We start from the raw sequence: 12734 nt of genomic DNA, 5'->3' as shown, positions 1-12734 counted from the left end.
CAGTAGCCAAGGGTACCTGCACAGGTTGTACAACTGCTCATATTTTTCTGGTTCATATGCAGCTAGATGAATGTTTATGAAAATGGGTTCTCCCTGCCTCAAGACGACAGAGCTCAACTCTCACTGGCTTAGCTGTGACCCTAATTTAAGTGACTCTGATTTCAGCAGGCAGCTGGTCTCCAGTAATGCCTCTAGGATGGTCCAACGGCACCCACAAGCTATCAGGCAAAGAACCCAAAACTGTAGCTGTGCTCTGTTTAGATTAGAAGGTAATGGAGAAGCAACAAGCAGTCTACATAGAAGAGTTGGGGATTATTATTATTATTATTAAAATATTTATATACAGCTTTTCAACCCCAAAAAAGTTCACAAAGCGATTTACAGAGAAAATCAAATAAATAAATGGTCCCTTGTCCCAAAAGGGCTCATGATCTAAAAGAAAAAAAAAAAGATACTGAAGGAACACCAGCAAAACAGGCACTAGAAAAGGTAGTGTGCTGGGGTAAAGAGAGAGAGTTACTCTCCCCCTGCTAAATATAAGAGGAGCACCATCTGAAAAAGTTTCTCTTTAGCAGGGTGATGCATGCTGGCTAAGTGTTATACCATCAGAAAGTCCCAAGTTCAAATTTTGCCACTGCCCTAAACTCAGTCTGTGGCTTTTGGTGAACCACTTCCTCAGCTTCAGTCAAGAACAACACTGACTTGCCCTATAGCAACAGGAATGGGGCCATAGCTCAAATGAAGTGTATGTGCTTCACATGCAGAGGTCCCAGGTCCAGACTTTGGCATCCCCAGGTAGGGTTGGAAAAGACACCTGAGCCTGAAACCTGGGCACTCCCTGCAAACTGATATCGACAATACTGAGCCAAATGGACCAATGGTCTGACACTGTATAAGGCAGCTTCATATTGTGACATGTGCACACACCATCCCCCCCCCAAGACATACCTAGGGCTGCAGCACAACCATAGTTCCTGCTTCCTTTGAATAAGAGATCGCTGGAGCCCTATGGTGCCTTTGTACTATTTGCTTTCATTACAAATACTGTACACTGGTTTGCGCATTTAGATGGAGTGAGGCAGCGTGCTCCTGTGAACAACAGATTACATCTCCAGTTGGCAGATTCAGAGTCCAAAAGGTGCCTTGGCTTGCCCTCTCCCTTAGCTGTCTTACAGCCCAATCCTATTCACACTTTCCTGGGAGTAAGCCCCATTGACACTAATGGGACTTACTTTTGAGTAGACATGCGTACGATTGGGCTGTTAGACTGTCTCCCAGGCATGCGGGGGAAGGGGGAGGAGTCACCTTATGCCTTGTACCTTAGCTCCTCTGCTGGTGCCAGCTTGATTTTTTACCAGCTTCCTAATAGAGGTGTCCTGCTCAGAGAAACTCCCCCTCGCAAACTCCAGCCTCCCAAATTCTTAACACAGGGAACTGGCCAGCCAGCATTCATTCACAAAGTGCTTAATGCCAAGTGCCCTTCATTTGGTTTCAATAGGTTTCAATAGTTAGAAGCTTGGTTTCCTCCCTCGATTAGCAAAGCCAGTATAAAGTCAAGAAAAATAGTCAAGGCGGACATACTTGCTCAAGAGATATACATTTACATGTGCTGCAGATTTTACCTTTTCTTGGCGCAGAGAGAAGCTGGGCTACCAGGATGTAGAAATTCAATTTTTAACCCCACCATGGTATTCCCAGCCCTACCTATATGACTTTCAGGCAGAGTTTAGCTCCTGTCACCTCTTGCACTAGAGATACTGGTGGAAGGTGGTGGTTCTAGCTATGCTTTTATAGGGGAAGAGGAGCACATCGGAGCAAATTGGAGAAGTGAAGTTAGTTTAGTGTTGCAGAGTGGAACCGAGTCAACAGTCTTACTCGGCGCTCCACAAAGGAGCTGCAAACCTCACACCTGACCTGAAAAATAATGGATTATGTAGATCAAGCCGGTACCTTTGCAGCTGGATGCAGTGAAGAGCCATAATGCAGATGCTCAGGAAGCTGCCACTTCTCCACCCCTCTCTCTCCTGGCACCAGGCTACATTTGATAGGATTGCCGAGTTAAATACACAGGAGTGTTTTAACATCTATGCCATGCTTTCTGCAAGTGCGTGTGTCTGCGTGCGTGCCGAACTGCAGTAAGTGCTGCTAAGCATTAAATGATTAATTAATTATACTCTCTGGCTCTCGAGTGCTTTGGAGATGAAGTGTGCTATATTAGAGCTATTAATAATGCTCCTGCAATCCACAGAAGCTGGGGAATGGAGGCCTGGTACATACTCCAGCTAACATGGGAGATTATAAATAAATGTAGCCATCCCAGGAGCGTCTAGACTTATAGCGTGTAATTAGCCCACGTACCTCATTAAGAGTCAATATTTTAGCTTCCAAAAATCCTGATTTTAAAGAAGTTGGTGAGGAGCTGCGTCATTCCATGGGGGGAACATGTTGGCGCAGATCAAAAAGCATAGCATGAATCTCTTGATTCTATGGTCACTGAAACCTAATCATGTGGAATTCAGTCAAATGCAGTTTTGTTGCCTTCCTCCTTTCAAAGCAGTTGTAGCTCCCGGTCACACTTTACCAGATGTCATTCATTCCATCTGTCGAAGAAAAAACCCAACTTTCCTATGAAACCTTCGGCACAACTCAGTCCTGTTCCCTGCTGTAGCTGTGTTTAGAGGAGTAGCAGAAAGTTGGGGAGGAGAAAGAAGGACTGTGTGCCTACATCGTCAACTTGCAGGGGATCGACACTGGTTCAATCTTTCTGGCTTGCAACCAGAAATGAAAGAGAGAGAGAGTAAATGCAAAGAAACTTGGCCCTTAGAATTTCTTCTTCGACACCCTAGCTTTCTGCAAATGTGCATGGAACTTTGTGGGGCTTTTAATGGGCCAATCTGAAATGGAACAGGTTGGGAACATTTTCAGTGCCCGTTCTATTGTGTCAAGTAGTTGGGCTTTATCGGGCCCGGAGTGCTCGGAACAGGGAGGGGGAAGAATCGGAAAATGAAGAGGGAAAAAAGATCACCGAAAGAAAAAGTGGAAATGCGCACCAGGCACTGGGAATTACGGTAAGGAAGAGCGACATGCTAATTTCACTAGGCAAGGTCACAGGCACCTGGTGTGTGACCTCACCTGAGGCTGCCTGCACAATACTAATGAGACAGTTAGGATCCTGCTGTATGTGTAAACATAAAGAAGAAAAACCAATATTTATGAATAAGTAAGCAAGCTGTGAGCGGCAGAAGACAAGAAGGGCACAAGAACAGACAGCAGTTTATTGTCTAACATATAAACCAACCAACCTGAGGTGCGCACCAGAATCTCGGAGCAAGCAAATCAAATCAACCCAGGCAGAAATGAATCATGAATACAGATAGTGGACAGACAAACAGACAGACAGACAGACACACACACCCCATAATTATATACATACAGTCAGGCACACATTTACACTCAAAATAAAAAAAATTTATCCAACAGATCATTTCCTTGTTTGGCAATTAAAATGACCTGGGATTTAAACACATAACACAACATAGATCATGAATGGTTTTAGGGTTTCCAGGGCCCAGTGAAAAGGAAACAAGATCTAGCAAGCTAGTTCAGGCCGACTCATGACTTGCCTGTACCACTTCAAACTACAGGAGAGAGAATCCAGGCTTGAAAGTTCTTCTGCAGGAAAGACACACAGGCACAGCCACGCCCTAGTGTGGAATACTGTCATGACAAGAAGCTTTCTCCCCAATATCTATCTTTCAACATACAGAAAATTTGCATGCACACATGTGTGCGTGTATGAAACAACCTCCCAAATGACACTGGGGATGTCTTTACTTGGTGATGAACTAATTGTTGACCTTGCACCAACCTCCCACATTTGCAGTAACTGCCTCAGAGTGCAATTCTACAGCACCCTTGTGCTGGCCTGGGACTGTTGCAAACATGCCATGAGGCACATTTGCAGCAACATGGGAAGGCTGGCGCAAGGACTGCAAGCACCGATGAGGGCCCCAGGTCCCATAAGTTTGTGCCAGACTTTCCAGGCCAGGATGAAGAACTGGGGGGGGAGGCGTTTTGGGGCAGGGGGAAGGCGTTTTGGGGCAGGGGAGGGTGGTCCCATGGGCAGGCAGTGGGGAAGGATCAGGAACAAAGGAACAAAGTTATTGTTATTTCCACAACCCCCCCCCCCCCCGCAAGGGAAAGGGAGGATATAGAGAGGATATAGAGAACAGGGGAAGGTCTTTCTCTCATTTGGAAATGGGATCCTTTGCCGTCATGCGCTCTCAGCCGTCACTTGGGTTGCTGTCTGTGGTCATTCGTAAAGACAGACACTGCCAGGGTCGGGGGGAGTGATCCAGTTCTCCTACTTAGGGGCAGAGACCCAACTCTTACTTCAACTCTGATGACTCTCCCTCCTGATACACATCATTTCCCAGCACCTCTTCTAAGGCTTAACCATTCTCTCCCCACAATTCCCACTCCAACAGGTCTGCCAACAGCGCACCACACCAGCAAACACACAGCTGCTTTTAGCACCCCAAAATGAAGAAAAAAACAAAGGACCCAAATTTCTCTTCTGACACTTCCAGGTCCGTCAGCCTATGCCTGTTGCTCCGTCTTGCAATGGTGCCCTACCTGGGACGCTGCCAAGCTGATTTCAGAGGTCAAAGCTGATGTCAAGTTTTTAAACTGCATATGCAGAGATTGTTTTCTGGGCAATGAATATACACTGGATGCATGTGTGTGTGCCAAGCTGTCTCTTTATTATAATTACTATTAAATTGATATAGCACCATCCATACAGCAACTGTTACCCTTCACATGCCTGATCTCGTCTGATCTGGGAAGCTAAGCAGGGTCAGGCCTGGTTAGTACTTGGATGGGAGACCGCTTGGGAATACCAGGTGCTGTAGGCTTATACCATAGTCTTTCGAGACTGAAGGTTGCCAACCATACACATGGCACCGTACCAAGAATGAGAGGGCAGGTCCCGACCCCTACAATTTACTGTTCAAAAATTTAAGGTGTTCCAGAAAAGGAACACACGTTAAATTTGCTTCTGAAATGCATTTGCTCAGAGCATTCCCCATGAGCTCAGCTGAAGTGACAATAGCTGAATGTGGAAGCCAATCTGAGAGAGAACACCGACAAAACCCGGAATCAGGAGGTCAAGTAACTTCAACCAGGAAACAGAAAGCAGACTAGACATTCATCAGGGCCTTCCCTTCTGGAGAAACTCGAGAATTATGTACAACATGGGCAAAATCTGCTAGGATCACGGGGAGCACCTTTTGGTGAAGCAGCTTCCCCCACCCACATACATTTCGAATGAGTGTCAACACAGAATTAGTGCAATGCAGAGCTAAGTCCGTCAGCAGCCAATTACGACAACAGTGCGCAGTGTTTATAAAGCATTTTCCTAACTGCCGAAAAACTCTTTACCAAAGATTATCGGAAATGGTTACAAACAACCCTGTAAGGTGGACCAGTATCCTTCATGGACTGCGTGTATGTGCACAAACAAAATAAAAAGATGAAGCTCCAAGACAGTAGCTTCCCATAGGTTATCCAGTGAGCTTATTTTGCCCAACAGTAGAGTTACAAATTATGAGAAGTTCAGTGCTCCCAACTGCATGTTTGTGTCATAACATCAACACCAAAAGGGCCGGGGGGGGGGGGACATTTGCCAGTGGCAATCAGTGGGTTGAAGAAATGCACCCAATAGCCTTTCTTTTCATTCTCTCCTGAGAATGCTACTACCAGGTTTAATCTATTTTGTCCACAGGTGAGCTTGAAGAATGGAACAAATTTCAACAGGACTATGGCACAGTTTTCTGATTTGGGGCCAATGGGAGGGTAAGTTCTCAATGCAGCATGCAAGTGCCATACTTAAGACTTGGTTTCAAGCCCCCAAGAACAACATTCTCAGCAGGAGATGCACTTGGGCCTGTTGATCATTCCTGCCAAGAAAACAAACTTTTGGCAGGAGGATAGCAAACACATTGGAAAAAGCTCAACAAATACATAAAATTTCTTGGAGGGCCAACTGCTATCACAGTGTCATACCCATCGAACTGATGCCTCACAGCTTCTAGATGTGCACTTGGCACCTTAATGCATGATCAAAGGCACCAAAACAGCAGGAACAAAATAAAAAACAAACAGGCTGACTGACAGGCAACTGTGGATGCCTTACATTTCCTGTTCTCTCCTAAGCAAAGGAAATGTTAGTGGGTTCTGGGAGCCACAGACCGGATTCTTGCAGTGCTGGATTTCAAGAAGTTTCTAGATCAGTGGTTTCCAAACTTCTCCTCAAAAGTTTTGGAAGCACTATGCCTTTGCAGAGGCAGAGATGTGGGTACACAGATCAAGATTCTGGATTATCTCAGTGGTATTGTACCTGGTTTGCATGCAGAAAGTCCCAGGTTCAATCCCTGGCATGTACAGGTAGGAAAGAGGAAAGACTCTGAAAGGAAAGACTCAGAGGAAAGTCTGAATCCCTGCCAGTCAGTGTTGAAAATACTGTGCTACATGGACCAATGGACTGAGTCAGTACAAGGCAGCTTTCTGAGTTATTGTTGGCAACCTTCAGTCTCGAAAGACTATGGTATCATGCTCTGAATGGTGGTTCTGGAACAGCATCTAGTTGGCTGAAAAGGCCAATTCGGGAGTGACAATCCTTTCCACACCGGGAGCAAGTGCAGTCTGTCCCTGGTCTGTCTCCCTGGCTATGGGCCTTCCTTCTTTGCCTCAGACTGTTGGCCAAGTGTCTCTTCAAACTGGGAAAGGCCATGCTGCACAGCCTGCCTCCAAGCGGGCCGCTCAGAGGCCAGGGTTTCCCACCTGTTGAGGTCTACTCCTAAGACCTTCAGATCCCTCTTGCAGATGTCCTTGTATCGCAGCTGTGGTCTACCTGTAGAGCGCTTTCCTTGCACGAGTTCTTTTCCACAACTGGATATAGCCACAAGGCAGTGGAGGTTTGAGGTCAGAGTTTCCTTCTCTTAGATGAAGGCAGCTTTCTATGTCCCTATAAATAGTGTGAGTACTTGAGGTAGGGAAAAAGTGTCCAGAAAGATGCATTAGCTTTAGGTTTCATTTCAGCTTGCATTTTAACCTCCTAGCTTACATTCACCCACATTCTTCCACCATGGTACCCCAGCGTAAAGCCAAAAAAGCTAGCAAAAACTTCCCTTTTTGTGTGTGTCCCTTTCTTTCCTGCTTTACCTGTCTGGGTAAGTTCACTCGCCATTCACCTGTCGTTCAGTCCATCAGCCTTCAGCTACTCTGCTTTTAAGGGGCTCTCTCAGGATTTTGAGGGTTCCCATCACACTGAAAGAGAGGTTGCTTCAGGGTTGCCTCTTCCTATCTGAATCTTCCCCAACACCACTTGGTGACAGAGATATTGACTGTCCCACAAACTCCATTTTTAAAAGGTGAAGTAGGGGCAGCAGGGTAGTTCTGGTGCAGAGCCCTGTGTCCTTACAGGGCCTCTCAAGAAAAGAAAAAGCCACAACAGAGACAAATCCAATGGGACCATCCAAGCTCTCTTGGAACATAGTAATGAGTAAATTTGGGATGAAGAAGGAGAAACACAGGAAGGATGTGTAATTGAGTTAGGTCTTGCTTTTCAAACACTCTGGCTTCCAACTCCAGGTACAGCCACCAGCACATACACACACATCCCCACAAGCTGTAGACAGAGAGTGGCGTCTCCTTGTCCCATGTGGTACGGGATGTTCTTGCTTCCCTGGCTGCCTTTACGGGAAACAGCTGGCGGCTGCAGTCATGGTCCGTGCCATATGTCAGACCTCTCGGCAACTGGAAAAGCACATCAAATCTTCACAGGGAAACCCTTTTCCAGGGAAAACTAGAGTTCTTCCCTCCCTCCCCCTCCAATCAGGAAAGACTAATTACAACCACATGGTATTTGGCTCGATACAAGCACATACACATACACATGAAGGGCAACCTTGCACTTCACGCAGCTGACTCGACTGCTGAGGACAAACTGGCACTGCCAGCAGCAGACACGTGAGAGTCACATCTTTAGATACCCATCCACCCGCCTGGAGACCCCAATCAGGCAGGTCCGTAGCCAGGATTCTAGAGGTGGGGGGGCAACCATTTTTTCAGGGGGGGCCAATTATGTTAGGTATCTATACTGGTGTGCAAAATGAAGGATAAGTATGGAGAAACATGAAAGATCCATAACTAACCCAAATTTCAATAGGAGGAAATATTTTTGGGTTTTGTTTTTTTTAAAGATGCATTCATTATCTGTAAAGCAATCTAACAATGATCTGCATAGAATAAATGCATCTCTGTATGCAATGAAAAACCTATTTGTCTACATAGTAATAACATGCAACGTCCTCTCATTTTGGACACCAGTGCAATACACAGACTTGCAACACTGCAAAAGTAAAACATATCACTATGATACAGGTAGTATTTACTTGTATTGAAAGCCTTTCATTTGCTGATGACAAAAGTAAATTTACTTTACCTAAAAGCAAGAGGAAAGATATTGAAGTAAAATACAGCAATGCCATGGAACATTAGTTTTTTACATTATTCATTACTTTTAAAAAAGCAAGGTACAGAAGATTTGAAACTACCTAGTACAGCTGAATTCTCCTATCTTTCTGAGAATTGAATCTTCTTAGAAACCTTTTCCACACTTAAATTCTTGGTTCTCTTTAGCTCAAAAGCTAGGTATACTAAATTAGCCATTCTTGAGTGATAGTCTTTGAGGTTTGTTAATTCATGTAAGCACTGAGAAGGTCGATTCACAAACTGCTGTGCTACATGCAAAAGTTCTTACTGCCGCTAACATACTGTAACAATCTTATTATTATTAACAGTATTTATATACCGCTTTTCAACTAAAAGTTCACAAAGCGGTTTACAAAGAAAATCAAACAAACAACTAATGGCTCCCTGTCCCCAAAGGGCTCACAATCTAAAAAGATACAAAGGAATACCAGCAGACATCCACTAGAAAAGACACTGCTGGAGTGAGATGGGCCAGTTACTCTCCCCTTGCTAAAAAAAAAGAGGAGCACCCACTTGAAAAAGTGCCTCTTACCCAATTAGCAGGGGTTAATCTTCAAAGGCACTCTCCCCTTGCTAAAAAAAAAGAGGAGCACCCACTTGAAAAAGTGCCTCTTACCCAATTAGCAGGGGTTAATCTTCAAAGGCACTCTGGTGTTTGTATATTTCACTGAAGAAATTTCGCTTTTCAATTTTGTTCTTCTCAAGGAAATGTTTTACTACTTTCATTTCTTCTTTACTTGGAATGGTGATATTGAAATTTTTTAGATAATTAAGCCTACCATTTTCATTCATCATCATCATCATCATTTTCATCATCTGCTGCAATTATTGCCTGAAGAATCTCTTCATTGTCGTGGAATCTTCTTTTTATTTTGGCTAGCACTACATCCAGAATTTCAAAAAAGTCAGAAGCATGCTGTTACCTGTTGTTTCCGACACCACATAATCATCAAGTAAGGAATTAAATTTCCTTTTTCTTGGCATTTTTACTTCTTCCTCTTTAGCCAGTTTTGATGTTTCCTGCAGAACTGATTTCAGTCTCACTGTTTCAAGTCTTCTAGTGAACCTTCTATAGCTTGAATTAAGTTATAGGCCTGCTCCAAGGAAATGTCATGACTTTGGAGTCCCTCATCTACTAGAGAAAGAATTTCCAAAATATTTTTCATTACCACTAGACAAAATCTAAACTCTTGCTTCCGCATTATAAGATGGAGACCAGTGCTAAGAACCACATCTTCCCCAGCAAATCTTTTTCCAATATTTATTGATATTAGTTCAAGAGTTTCTGATATATGTTTGTATTCTTCAAAAATTGTCCTACACACCTGAAGATGTCCTGACCATCTCTGTTCCAGCAGACAAGAAAGAGCTTTGGCTTCATACTCAGCAGCTACTCAGCAGCTACTACCCTAAGGGACAAAACGTTGTATAATTCCACACATTGTCCAAAAAATTCTCTCACCATTGGCACAACTTCAGCTGCTTTAACTACAACTAAATGCAGCCTGCGGTTAAAACAATCGATGTATGGAATTTCTTTCTTCAGTTTTTTTTTTATTAATGCCTGGACACCACCTTTCTTGCCACTCATAACTGATGCTCCATCGTAACACTGGCTCAACAGATTGTTCGAATTTAAATCATGCCTTCAGAACGTATCTAAAGTTGTGTTTGTAAAAGTCTCAGCATCCAAAACAGTTGTTGTCTCTATGGATAGCATGGATTCGTAAATTTCATCATCTTTAATTGCTATATTTTCTCCTCGATTTTTGTCTTTTGTTCCATCCTCCAAGACAGAAAAAAATGGGACATCTGCATTCTTTATGTCATTGGAAACTTCCTCTTGAATGAGATCAGTCAAATTTTTGAAATTTTTGCCAAGTAATCAAGCTCCAATTATCACTTCGACTGATCTCCAGGTCAATCAGAGGGCAGAGCCTTTCAACTCTGAACAGTTTCCTTTCTCAGCTGAGCTGTTGCTCAGTTCCGGTAGGTGCCTCCTTAGTTGCTATCCAGTTACTTTCCAGTCAAAGTTAACCTTTTCTTCCTTCCTTCTGTTGCAGCCTGGTTCTGCTTGGCAAATGCTTGCAAAGCAGGTCTGTTTTTGGAAACACCAGGATGGGACCCTCCTTCCCAGGCTACAATTCAATGCACCATTTCTTCAGAATAACACCCATGGAAAGCAGTGAGTCTACTTCTGAGTAAAAAGGGTTGCAAATATCTCATCTCTCTGCTGTGAACTGACTTGCACACTCCTAGTTATGTGTTATACCCTGTATGTAGAGTTTCTGGCTTAAAACACCAGACACCTTAAAGGTGGATTTGATTCATGGTGGTTCCCAACCTTTTTCACTTGCATATCCCTTGGCAGCCCATTTCCATAAACTGTACCCTTCATATTAGCAAAATGTTTGTAATTAATAATACAAGCCTTCATCTCCTCCATATGAAAGCTTCATGTATTCATCACACTTCATGTATTCATCACATATTTTCCCCTTTCATCTGTTTGAAGAACAGAAGACTCTGCCTTTGCACTGTTTTGCACCAGAAGTGTGCTGAGAAATTCTGGGTGACTGATCACTTTCCATATTATGTTTCAGCTTTTTTACTGTGATGGTTTTCAATCACCGGTTCATAGATGAATTGATGACCAAAAACTAGCTATTGGTGGGGCTTTCACAGTCAGCTAGCTACCTCCCTTCCTGCCTTGCTGGTCCTTGCAAGGCATTCCTGCCTTGCAAGGCATTCTGGAGCACGGCCTGCCTTTCTCTGCCATTATTTCACTCTTTTTCAATTACCCCTAAAGGTCCTGTTGAGTGTCCCTGGGAGTACGTGAATACCAGGTTGGGAACCACTGTTTTACTGGTATGTAAAGTGCACTTACTCTGACAGTGTTTACAAAAAGGTGGTAAACACCTTTTTCTCTTACAAAATTTAGAATTTAAAAAAGAATAAAAATGTATCTTATGATCTTTTACTGTTTTTAATAAATTAGAGACTACAGTTCTTAGGTTACAATTAGTGGTAGGTTATTTTTCAGGATCTGGCCTCCAGTAAAATCAGACAAAACTATAGTCAGACACCCCCCTAAGTTTAGACTTATCTGAGGGTCATAGAAAATTCCATGATTAGTGGCTCAAAACCTGCCCTCGACTTATCTGTGGGGTCGACTTATAGGCAGGTGTCTGCGGTATTTCATTTTGGATTTCTGGGGATTGCTAAGTGGCATTCTTTGGAATAATTTCATAAGATTCAGCTAGTTTTGGGTCCTCTTTGAGGGTATATTTGAAAAGGTTTTTAAATAAACTTTCCTCCACATGTTCTTCAGTGCTGTATATTCCCCTCATTGGAAGCTCATTAGCTATAAGAAACTGAATGATTTCAACAATGCTTGAAATGTAATACCTATGTTTTTCAAGCACATTGTCATTATTATTATTATTATTATTAACAGTATTTATATACCGCTGTCCAACAAAAAGTTCACAAAGCGGTCATTAATTAGAGTTGAAATAGATGTGTTTGAATCAGTTCTTTGGTTTCTTTCAGACCACATTAACTTAGCCTGCATGTGGGTCTCAGATGAAGCATGCTTGAAAAATCCTGATTTAGTTTTATCCAATGCAGCCTTCCAACTGCTAACTCCCTTTTTTATGTAAGCTGGCTCTTTAGTAAATGGAACACATTGATGACACGGATAGCAAAACGCAGCATCTAGTTTTGAAGAATATTCCAACCACTTAAAATGTTGAAACCACTCTGATCTGAATGATCTGCCATCTTTGTTCTTTGGATATTTACCAAGTTTAATTTGCTTAATAGGCTCTCCTACTCGTGCTAAATCATCAGGAATCTTCTCATTAATTGCCTTACTGGTGCTAGCAGAAGCAATGATATCTCTTGTCTCCACCTGTTGTTTCCAAAGTTTCTTGATTGCACAAGTTTGAAGCTCGGTTTGTTCTGACAACAAAACGGTCCATGTTGGAAGATTTCAACACTAATTCTTTTGCACTCAGGTTATTCAGAATAAATGTCTGTTTCTTTGGTGGTGTATATATCCAATAACCATGAAAAAAACTCTGAGATCTCTAGGAAAGATTCAAAATCTTAGAGGCTACACCCTTGCTTTCCTCTCCCCCCCCCAAAAAAAAAAGAGAAAGGCCCTACCAGACCCA

The 12734-nt window shown here is 43.1% G+C and overlaps 1 protein-coding gene and 1 pseudogene across 2 annotated transcripts in view; one reads left to right on the top strand and one right to left on the bottom strand.

Moving 5' to 3' along the window:
* PPP1R1A (protein phosphatase 1 regulatory inhibitor subunit 1A) overlaps nucleotides 1–12734 on the bottom strand; it is an 83352-nt gene that overhangs the window by 25953 nt on the left and 44665 nt on the right. The gene's annotated exons all lie outside the window — the stretch shown is intronic.
* LOC136642679 (5S ribosomal RNA) lies at nucleotides 4797–4916 on the top strand (annotated as a pseudogene).

Source organism: Tiliqua scincoides, chromosome 2, assembly GCF_035046505.1.
Source record: "Tiliqua scincoides isolate rTilSci1 chromosome 2, rTilSci1.hap2, whole genome shotgun sequence".
Lineage (NCBI taxonomy): Eukaryota > Metazoa > Chordata > Lepidosauria > Squamata > Scincidae > Tiliqua > Tiliqua scincoides.
The sequence above is the reverse complement of the archived record's forward strand: the minus strand, read 5'-3'. Positions and strand labels throughout refer to the sequence as shown.